Genomic DNA, 10814 nt, shown 5'->3' with positions numbered 1-10814 from the left:
TATCATGCTCCATTTAAAAAGATAATAATAATAATAATAATAATAATAATAATAATAATACTTTCAAAATACAAAAATTTTATTTTGATGCATGGTGTGCCTGATATATTTTGCAGTTTATTTTTTAATTTAAATTGGGATATTTGATATTCTATTTTAAAATACATTTTGTTGTATGGGGAGACCCACGGTCAAACTAGGACCAAGGAGCGGGACCGGAGCACTCACACTTTTTAATGCTTGTAATGTTTTTGACCTTGGGTCTCCCCACTGATCCCTGTGTTCTGTTCCATGAGCACCAACCAGGCTGAAGCACAAGTAACCCCCTGTTACATTTTGATGTATTTTTGTCCATCCCTGCCAACAGCTACAGTAGTTAGGCAGCTACAATGCTAAAATCATGCCTTCCATGGTATAGTACTGCAGCTGCCTAGCTGCTCTAGCTGTTGGCATCAGCAACTCATACAGTACATAGGCCTTCTGCACAGCCACAGCTATGTACCAGCTAGCTACAGTACACCCAACGGCAACTCATCTACATTCAAGCTGGGTTTAAGGCTGCACACTGTGCAGAAGCACAGCTGAAAAATATAAAAAGTGTTGACTTTTTCAGATGGGCAAGACACAATACAGGATGGGCTTAGCCCACCCTGGCACCTGCCCAGAACCGGCCATGCTTTCAAGCCCTCTCCAGATCCATAATTCTTTGTAGTAGATTTTTTGTGAGATATTTGTCTAGCAAGGGAATGGTTCACATCAGATGTTTCTCATGAACAACAAAGTCTAAGGGTAAGTTGAACAGTGCATTTTGCCAAAAGTGCATGCACACTGTGGCCAGAGTGAAGTCAGACAAAGTTAATCAATAACAGATCTAACACTAATTGCATGTGATTGTTTTTTTCAATTTCACTTCCCTGCCTTGATGTAGCTTCCCAATACCCATATCACCGGCCACTGAACTCGGGGCCAGAATGTGTTTATCTTTCTATTAATTAAAGGACCTACTGTTAACACATGTCAAAACATGAATGTCAGGCTGGCTAACTTCAGCGTTGTCTGGAACACAGTGTTAAAAGCCAACCAAAATGTCTACATAAAGTAGCTCTATCTATCACATTTCTCTGGAGAATGGGAAACACTTTGTTGGCAGGTCAGAAGAAAACCCTATTTTGGCATTTTCACAGCCAGTGGTAGCATATAGAGGAGCTGAGTTAGCATGCAGTAGCCAATGGTACCATATAGAGGAGCTGAGTTAGCATGCAGTAGCCAGAAAATGTGAGGGCTCAATTCCTGGCTTCTACCCTTGTGCCCTTGAGCAAGGCACTTAACCCTACAGGGACAGTCGCTACAGGAGACATAGAATACAGTAAAGAAGCATGCAAAAAGATGCATGAATTCCAATCTGACCATTCTCATCAATGCTACATGGCCACAACTGGCCTGATTTAGAACCACCGAGTCCAGTTTTCCAGTCCTGGACAGATCAGGTCTGTCACATTGTAATGGAAGACATTCTGATTAGAGTCACTACATCTTGATAATGTGAATATAGCCAACCAAGTTTTCCAAGCAGCATCAATATGACAGAACAATTAAATAATGTGTCTGTTATCAGAGGAAGCAGATTGGGTTCATTATTGTAATTCAGATGAAGATTAGGCCATTTTTGAAGACATTTACACCTTCATGCAAAAGTAAGGGTTGACTTACTAGGACACATGTGCTGCCCTGTCCAAATATACAGCACACAGCTATGTGGCCTAATGAAAGCTAATTCTTCTGATGCATTATCTGAATGCATGACCCATGCATGACTCAGAGCATTGTTGAGTAGGACATAACACAATCATGTTGTCTAATTATATTAGCATTCCTCTGTGGAGAGCTTATTCCGTATCATCCTGACTTTGGCACCCAGCGTGTTTGAGCTGTGGATCAGGACTCATCCCTGGAGCACACATCCTGTTTATCTGTGGCTGGCCTCCACCCCAGCCCCTCGCCCCCCTCCCCCCCAGAGAGCCCCCCCACACTACATGCCCCTCCGAGAGCTTACTGGGGGCTGCACTGGGCTGGGAGATGAAATTACAGAGGGGGGTTTTCATTGTAAATTATATTACCTTTCTGCTGAGAGGGCATACCCAAGGTTTGGGGTTAAGGGGGGTTGACTCTTTTGTTTTGGGGGGATGGGAGGTAAATGAAGAGGGGTCTAGTTGATTAGAGGTGCGTGTTAAGAGCTGGGGCAGTGGTGGTGTCAGGAAGCTTTTCTTTTCTTGGCTTCAGCCGTCATTCAACTGCCACCCCCACCCCCCCTTCCACACCAGCCCCCCTGCCCCCCCTTTCTTTCACACAGCCCTCGAGAGACAGCGAGTGACAAAGCCAGATGAAGCGATAGAGAGCGGAGAGATGGCGAGATGGAGAGATAGATAGAGCGAGAGCTCGGAGTCCAATCTACACGCCCACTCCCCGCGCAGCCTCTTCTTAGAAACACGCAGGATCAGACGGAGGTGCACTCTGTGGGCTGGTTCAACACGCATGGGCATCAGGCAGCAGAGAGTGGGCTCCGGCTGCAGCGCTGCTCACAGACATTCACTCTTCTGCTGTTTACATAAGAGACTCCCCTCCACCATGGACTGACGCGCACAAGGCTCCTCTTCATCTCTCTGTGTGTGTGTGTGTGTGTGTGTGTCTGTGTGTGTGTGTGTGTGTGTGTGTGTGTGTGTGTGTGTGTGTGTGTATGTGTATGTGTGTGTGTGTGTGTGTGTGTGTGTGTGTGTGTGTGTGTGTGTGCGTGTGTGTGTGTGTGTGTGTGGTGTTCACATCTGAATGCTTTTCTTGATTTGATCAGATAATCAGATTTTTTTTTCTGTAGGATTATACTTATTCTCAGTTTCGACTGAAGAATTTTCCAATAATTTCTAGATGAAAACCTCAAGGAAAGCACAGTATGTGCCTACAGCATGTGGTAATAATAACAATAAATGGGTACGTAAAATGGCCCTTATTCCCCATCCTTCATGAATAAAGAATGAGTCTCTATCAGGCTGTTGGCTGTTGTACATTCCTCTGTTTCAGTGACAGCCTGCCAGTCCTGACCACAGGAGACGTGTGAGTTTGTGGGTCATTCAAGTGCTTAAGACCACTTAACCAATAGTTAGGGAACAAGGACATTAATAATATTTCCTATTAATTCATTTCTAATGTTTTATGGAGATATGCTTGGAGATCATTGTGGAGATAATTGTGGGATATGGATCCTGCATTAGGCTACTGTAAATCCATTCTTTCAAACTTATCTGAGCTGGTGGGTGAAGACAGAAACTACAAATACTTGATCCAGGATCGAGATATTCAGGTTTTAAAATCATTGACAGGGTAAAAATAATAAACCATTTGCAGACATTTCAACCTGCAGAAAGTAATTTAATTGAGGCAGCACTCCCATCTCAGGGAGACTCTAACCTCATGAGACTGATGATACAGTAGGCTGTGTTAGTTAAATATGCATGTGGAAGTTTTTTGAGGTGGCTCACAAGGGCAAATCTAATGTCGTTATTGTTAATTGTATCAGTGTGATGGTTGTAAGTACTGGTTGGTTGTGTTGTGTTGTATTATTTAGGCTAGCCATCTTTTATTAGTCTTTGCACTACGGATGACACTTCAATTTCATTGTACACTGTGGTACAATGATAAATAAAGATATTCTGTTCTATTCTTTTATCTTTTCCCTTGTTTATGGAATGGAAAGTCCTGTTAGCTGTAAGGTCAGAGACATACGCTAAGCTAAAAGCTAACAATTTATTAGCACTGACATATGGTCAGCATCACAGCAAGGCCAAGCATGTGGAACTCGCATGTTTTCAACCGATTGTTTTCCCTCACCTCTCCTTATTTATTTACATATGTTCCTCCTTGTGACTAACTCAACAGATCTTTACTGTAGCGCTCTCCTTTTCCTGTCCCTGACGGGGTTTTTATTTGCGGTTTTGTTGCTATCGAGCTGTGGTCAGAAGACAATCCGGTGCTGTGAAACGCGATCCCCCACCGAGACCTCAGCTCCCGGCGGCCTGCTGGGCTTCAACATGGCGCTGAGCGGAGCAGAGCTGAGCACACAGGCCAGGGCTAGGGCTAGTGCCAGGGCCAACCCACCAGGCCTCACCGCCTCAGTCTCTCCACACTGGCATAGCAGCTACTCCCCCCCCCCCCTTATCTTAGTCATGTTGTTATCATCATCACCGTCTTCTTCTTCTTCTTCTTCTTCTTCTTCTTCTTCTTCTTCTCCTGATTCTTCTTCTCCTGATTCTTCTGTTCCTGCTTTTAGAGGAAACATTTAGTTCTGTAAAAAAACCACACCCCCATAAGTGATATACAGTATCCAGTTTAAACATGCCATGATTAAGTAGACAATCACAGATAATAATATTCAATTAACTCACACACAAAAAGCTGTTAGGATAGGCAAAAGACACATTTCATGCAGATCTCTGTATTAATTATTATCGCAGGAATAAAAACATTTTGAGTGACACAGAAATTACCATGCAATTAAGAAGCGCTTATGAATTTTAAGAGCATCAAATCACCCATCAGATTTATTTAACAAAATTGTCTTCCTTTTAGAAATCCGGTAATACATCCTTGAATTACATTTCTTTGTCACTTTGCCTATCTTAAAAAATAAAAAAATAAAAAAAAAAGGAACATTAGTATTTCTATTGTGCTGTTTATGTCTTGCAGGGAATGTCTTGATGGTGTAAAATAATGTATATGTTAACTACAACATAACAAAACAAAAAGCCCAAACCTTGATAATCCCCCACATGCTGTATGACAGTGCCAGTGCCTATTCCCTTTTCCTTCATATACTAAAAGGTCAGAGACCATATGTGCGTAGCATTAACATTGCTATCAAATTTGTCCTATCCATTTCGGATCATAAACTCTCATACATACTCTCATTTATTCAGTTGGCTGATTAATTGATGCATTGTCTAATGCATTGATTTAAAATATTACCTTTCCATGGTGGCTCATGGCCATCTCTGACCCATGTATTTAACCTTTTCCCCATTACAGATGACTCTCATCCTCAAGAGAAGCATAGGAGTTAGAGAGAGAGGAAAATCAGAAGAGAAGGAACAGAGGAGAGAGAGAGATAGAGAGAGAGGGGGGGGTCAGAAGAGAACGCATCAGAGGAGAAAAGAGGAGAGAGACAGAGAGAGAGAGACAGAGAAAGAGAGTGTGTCCATAGTGACCCTGATCCTCTGCCAGCGCATTGCACTCTCGTGCCTCTCTGTCTGGAGCGGATAGGCCACCTTAGAGCTGCTGCTTCATCTAGTAGTGCTGTTTATATTCCTTTCAAACAAGTCTTCTTTCCGTTCCTTTTTATACAGTAGGCTCTATACTTTCACAGTAACACTTTCTTGTTTAGACTTTTTTTTTTTTATAGATCGCTCCTCACTCTGCGCGTTAATATTTATTGTAGGCAAACAATAAATGTTGTAATATTGTCATGTCAGGAGGTGGGTCAACCAAATATTTAATTAAAAAAGTAAAATACACTAAAGTTATTGTAGCCTGGGCTACACATTCACTATTCACAATACTTAAAGGAGATGAAACATAGTTAACCAAGAGCATTTAGTTACTCAAGTAGACCATCAATGGGTCCATTATGAGTTATTCTTATCCATTCTCCATGTAGATGCGTGTTGACAGGTCATCCACCGGAGCAGCGTTTAGATATTAGCCTATCCTCTGGTCCGCCATCAGAGAGAAAAAAACTGACCCACGGCCAAAGTTACTCGCCAACCCGTGACCTATAGAAGAGAAATATGTTGTGGATCATTATTACTGTTGTTGTTGTTGTTCTTCTTCTTCTTTAGCTTTTGACCTCTTCGTTGTGATCATAGACTGTATATATACAGTCTATGGTTGTGATCTATCAGCACCATGAAACCACACTAATAGGGATCTGATGTTAAAAAGCAGCTTGCTTAAAGTAATGTGCTTTTTTTTTGCTTCTCAGATGCAATACCACCTCCCAACATGACAATACTGGTATATTACTGAGTAGACTCAGCTGTTCTAAGCAACTCCATTAGCTACCATGAAACCAAGGTGATATGCGTCAGTAAGCCACAGCCTCGGCCTCTGGGCCAGATCTGGGTTGGACCCGGCCACCATCAGAGACAGTGCAGCTCAGCTGGAGGAGGGATTAACACTCGGGCTGCTCCATCAAATAGGGGCATTTCAGAATCTCACTGGAGGGGGACATGGTTCTTTGATGTCCTCTCCGATCTGTTTACACTCATCATAACGCTGGAGTGGAGGACAACAAAAGCCAATTGCTCCCGCATGTCTCATGTTTAATTTAGTTTCAAATAGCACAGTTACCAAGAGCCAACACGCAAAAACCTCAAATCACAACACATTACAAAAATAGATAGTTCTCTATATGCATAGAGAACTCCAAATAGGCATGCCATGCAGACTTGTAGAATGAGTATGTTCCCATGGATTAAGCTCACTCTGTGATGGAGGCCAGAGGCAAATCATCTCTTGATGTTTTATGGATGAGGAGAATGAACACACTGTTAAGTGCACTGTAGAGGTCAGCCAGTATGTCCACCTGGTCTGAGTCCCCTAAAACGCACACTATTATTGTAATGGTGCAGATTGTGCTGCAATTGATTGATTATGCATGCTCAAACTAACGGCATGTTCCACTGCGGAAGGTCAAAGCCTTTGCTGGCCTTTTGGAGAAGCTGTCCCATCCCTCTAGACGCTACCTCCTGTGTCGCTTTGACCTGACAATATCCGCTTGTCCAAACTCATCCAAACAGATACCTTTTCTCTGCTGCCGCCTTCACCTCCCAGCACGGCTCCTCTTGCGGGCGTCAGAATAGATCCTCACACTCAATACTGGCTAGCTGAGAAGTAACGTGTGCAATGAGCCGACTATAGTGCTCTCGCACCAAAATCCGCTGAGGTCCCACGTGAGAGAGGGGGTGATGGTGGCTTTGGAAATGTGTGAGTGTATTAAAGCCCACTCTCTCAATCATCATGGTGGGAGACATCTCTGCTTGCAGACTCCCAACAAGCTGCTGTCATCCGGTTGACATTCGAGACGGGAGTTGATGCTTTTCTCCTGTCATGACATTTAATTTGAATTTGCCGAGGCTTTCAGCATTAGAGTTTCCAATGCTAAACAGCCAAATATATCCTCTGCCAATATAGTGGACAGTATTTAGAAGCAGTATATCATGAGCAGTACCCAGCTACTCTCTCTTCAGCTTCGCCTGTTCACTGTAAAGACAAGGGGAGTTGTTTCATTGTGTCTGTTCATTCAGCTTGTCTACGAGACAGCTACGGGCTCATTCATTCACTTGAGTCATATGGACACAAACTCACACAACACAAACACACATGCCGTGGGCTTACATCTAGACCAACACTACACTCATTCATCACATTTATGCAATTAGACAGCCAAAACCCTATGGACAACATGCATTGTTGTCGTCCTCTCCATTGATGGCAAAGAAAGAAAAAGAAAGAAAGGAAGAAAAAGAAGGAAAGAAAGAGAGAAAAAGAAAGACGTGTGCAATGGCATTTGTCATTTATGCAGCCATTCAGCAACGAACAGCTGCTTGGCATGTTGACAGCCTGCAATTAAACCAGAAAGCTTTTCATGAAGTCATACTGCTAGGCATTTCAAACACTTCAGCCTATCAGTGTGTGCGTTTGGAAGAGCTCGTCAAAGACAGACTGAACATAATAGTGGTTGACAACACTCATGCTGAATACTAAATGATGCGGACACATTCCACCCCGAATATGCCTGATGGTCCTGAGTGAGTACTCTGAGCCGGTGCTGACCCATCTCTAACGCTAACAGCTCAGGCTTACTAAACAACGGAAATGGGTCATTTGGTTTTGATGATGTCTATCAAGTGTTTGGAAGAAAAACAGGCAACGCTATATATAAATGTGCAGTGAAGATATTGATATTGATCTGAAGATGCGAGAGGCAATCAATAAAGTGCCAGAAATAAGCCACAGGCACAGCCAGGTGCATGCTTCATGTCTTTGCGGCTTTGTTAGCAGACACTTTTGCAAACCCCTCGAAACTTTAATCATGTTACTGACGTCACACTCAAGAGCCAGGGTGTTTGGGAATAATAGCTGGTTTTCCAGTCTATTTTTACTCCACCAACAACCCCCACCCCCCACCCCCACCACCCCCCCAGCAACATGAGGAGGGGGCACCGATGAACAAAGTGATCAATTCTAAAGCCTACAAGCTCTGTCTAATGACAGCACAGGGCCGGGGAGCATTCTGTCGCTCTCATCAGCCCTTTCAGAGGAGCGTGCGCATGGGGTCGGGTGGGGGGATTCGTGAGTTGCTTCAGCGCTCAAACGACTTCGAGCTTCCATCCACTCTGCGTCAGCGACAGAATCACCATGGCGATGTGGATGCACAGGGGCCTAATTGAGGCAAAGTGAAGTGGGGGGAGGGTGGGGGGGGGGGGACACTGTGGGATGTCTCAATCGAGCCGGAGAGCTGGAGAGCACTTTTCACACGAAGGAGCTGGAGAGGAGGAAGAGAACGGCCAACAAGGCCACGTCTCCCGACACGCTGCCCGCTCATCTCCAGCTCCACTCCACCGCACAGAGACTGTGTGTGAGGCAGGTTGTGCTCACACTAACTACACGCCATCGCTCCTCCACCAGGGCAAGAAGCAGCCTCTAATATTAGATGGGCTTTTTTTTTTAATCCGTCCTCATCTACTGCTTTATTAAGAAAAGTGGAGCAAATTGTCAGCGGTGATGTGCAAGACTGAACACAGGTTTTTGCCATGGAAACTGCTCAACAGGCCATGATATAAAGATATTTCACCAACTGATGACTGAGATATAAATAGCTGCACAGGAGATAAAAGCTAAGATCTCCACTGTGCTGTCAGTGTGGTCTATCAGTTGCCTGTGAGGCAGCCTACATGAAGCGCTAGAGTATTTCTCTACACACGCAACAAGAACCTTTATGTTGGTCAATTATAGAATACTGTAAAAATAAACCCAAAATTGTTTCAGATCTTTCCAGATTAAGGCTATTCTCCTTCCCTGTCTGATGTCAAATTTCTGAAAGTTGTCATTGCTATCATCTCTCATGTCATAGGAGAAGACTCCTCCACACACACATCAAAGGGCCAAGCTCTCATGTTACACCTGCATGCAATTATGGGCAAATTCCACTGTATTTTACCAGATGCAGATTCATCCACTACATGATTCAGTCCCTATTAGTGTTGTACGGAGAACATGTGGAATTCTGAGGTGATGTTATGTTCAGTTATGTTGTTTAGGGACTATAGCACAACTGTATTTATTACTTTGTGGTGGACATTGTTTAATAAAGACAAACAGATAGATAGATAGATAGATAGAGAGAGAGAAAGATAGATATGCCTACTTTGATTTGATAATTGTTTGATAACTAGATCTATTCTAAGTAACTGTACTTACAACCTAATATTGCGACATCATGCCACAGAGTACATATTTTAAGTTAAGCAGTACTAGGCTTGAGACTTGATTCTGACTTTCTGCTACAGTACACTTCTGCCCTGGCTTAATCTGTCAGGGAAAATACAGTTACAAATACAATACAAATACAAATGCAATTCCTTAAAACATCAATCTGTAACAATTACACACAAAAAAAAGAGAATTATAATGGTATGAAATATAGGCCTACAGAGTTTCTTATCTCTTAACACTTTTTTTCCTGGACAGACACAACTGATGATACACCAGGATCTGTCTTACAACAAGATATGAGGTAACTGCATCATATGTCTGAGTATGTGTCCATGTTGAGTTTGCTTATCTCGGTTCCAGAATTGGCTTTTTTGTTCAGTAATCTAAAACCATATTCTGTGACTAGCGACCTGTATTGTGGAAGGCTTTTTAATTTGAAAGCATTCTTCATCTCCTATGTCTGTCAGACATCAGCATCACTTAACATAATGTAGACTTCAGACTCACTGTCTCACTGCTTGCCAAGGGTTCTATTGATTTTATAGTTTGTGTGCTTATTTTAATCCTCTGTTCCCTGTCCATGGTACTCAAGTCCTGATAGACAAGCTGACAAGATGACATAATGCAGACAGACCTGTATGATTCAGAATGTAGGCCCGTGCTCATATCACTCCACATAATAGACAACTTGTGTGAAAACGAGCTACTGTTCAAACCCGGTTCCAAAGACCAACGCTTGTAGTTGAATGTCACAGATGTAACTACCCGTGCAAACTTTGAGTAAACAGATTTTATCTTTCGAGTCAGTAAATTGAAAATCCAGATAATTCCAATGGAAATAGACCCGCAGAGTGCACCGCTCCATCTCCCAGAGCAATGCGTGATTGTGCATTGAAGCGTTTTCATTGGCTGTCGATGTGCTCCTGGAGCGACTGGTCTGAGCAGTGAGGTGCGTTTCAATAACCTGAATGATATCATTACTGAGCGCTTGCGGCTACACGACAGAGATTTTTTGTTTATTTTTCGACCCCCTACAAACTGGACCCCGGAGAATAAGGACAATAGGCTATCAACCCATCGCAGGTTGCACTTCACGCCGTGAATGCATGAAATATTATCATCTCAAGTCTGCCATCTCCGTGACGCTGATATGCATTGCTAGAGTGCGAGTTTCTCGTAGCCTATTAAGCTATATTGGGCGTTCAGACATTGTTCGGCGCTACTTGCACACCCCCATAGCGGAGAGCGGGCAGTGGAGAGAACGCTCTGCAGTA

The 10814-nt window shown here is 43.2% G+C and overlaps 1 protein-coding gene across 6 annotated transcripts in view; it reads left to right on the top strand.

The window, feature by feature from the left end:
- The first annotated feature begins 10521 nt into the window (after positions 1-10521).
- The window catches only part of adcyap1r1a (adenylate cyclase activating polypeptide 1a (pituitary) receptor type I), a 36220-nt gene continuing 35927 nt past the window's right edge, over positions 10522-10814 (top strand). For all 6 annotated transcript variants that reach the window (XM_062517383.1, XM_062517382.1, XM_062517381.1 and 3 more), the window contains exon 1: positions 10522-10814. This exon is cut by the window's right edge and continues 111 nt beyond it. The gene's annotated coding sequence lies outside the window, so the exon portion shown is untranslated.

This window comes from Sardina pilchardus, chromosome 2, assembly GCF_963854185.1.
Source record: "Sardina pilchardus chromosome 2, fSarPil1.1, whole genome shotgun sequence".
In the NCBI taxonomy this organism is placed as follows: domain Eukaryota; kingdom Metazoa; phylum Chordata; class Actinopteri; order Clupeiformes; family Clupeidae; genus Sardina; species Sardina pilchardus.
Note: the sequence above shows the minus strand (reverse complement) of the source record. Positions and strands in the feature narration are given on the sequence as shown.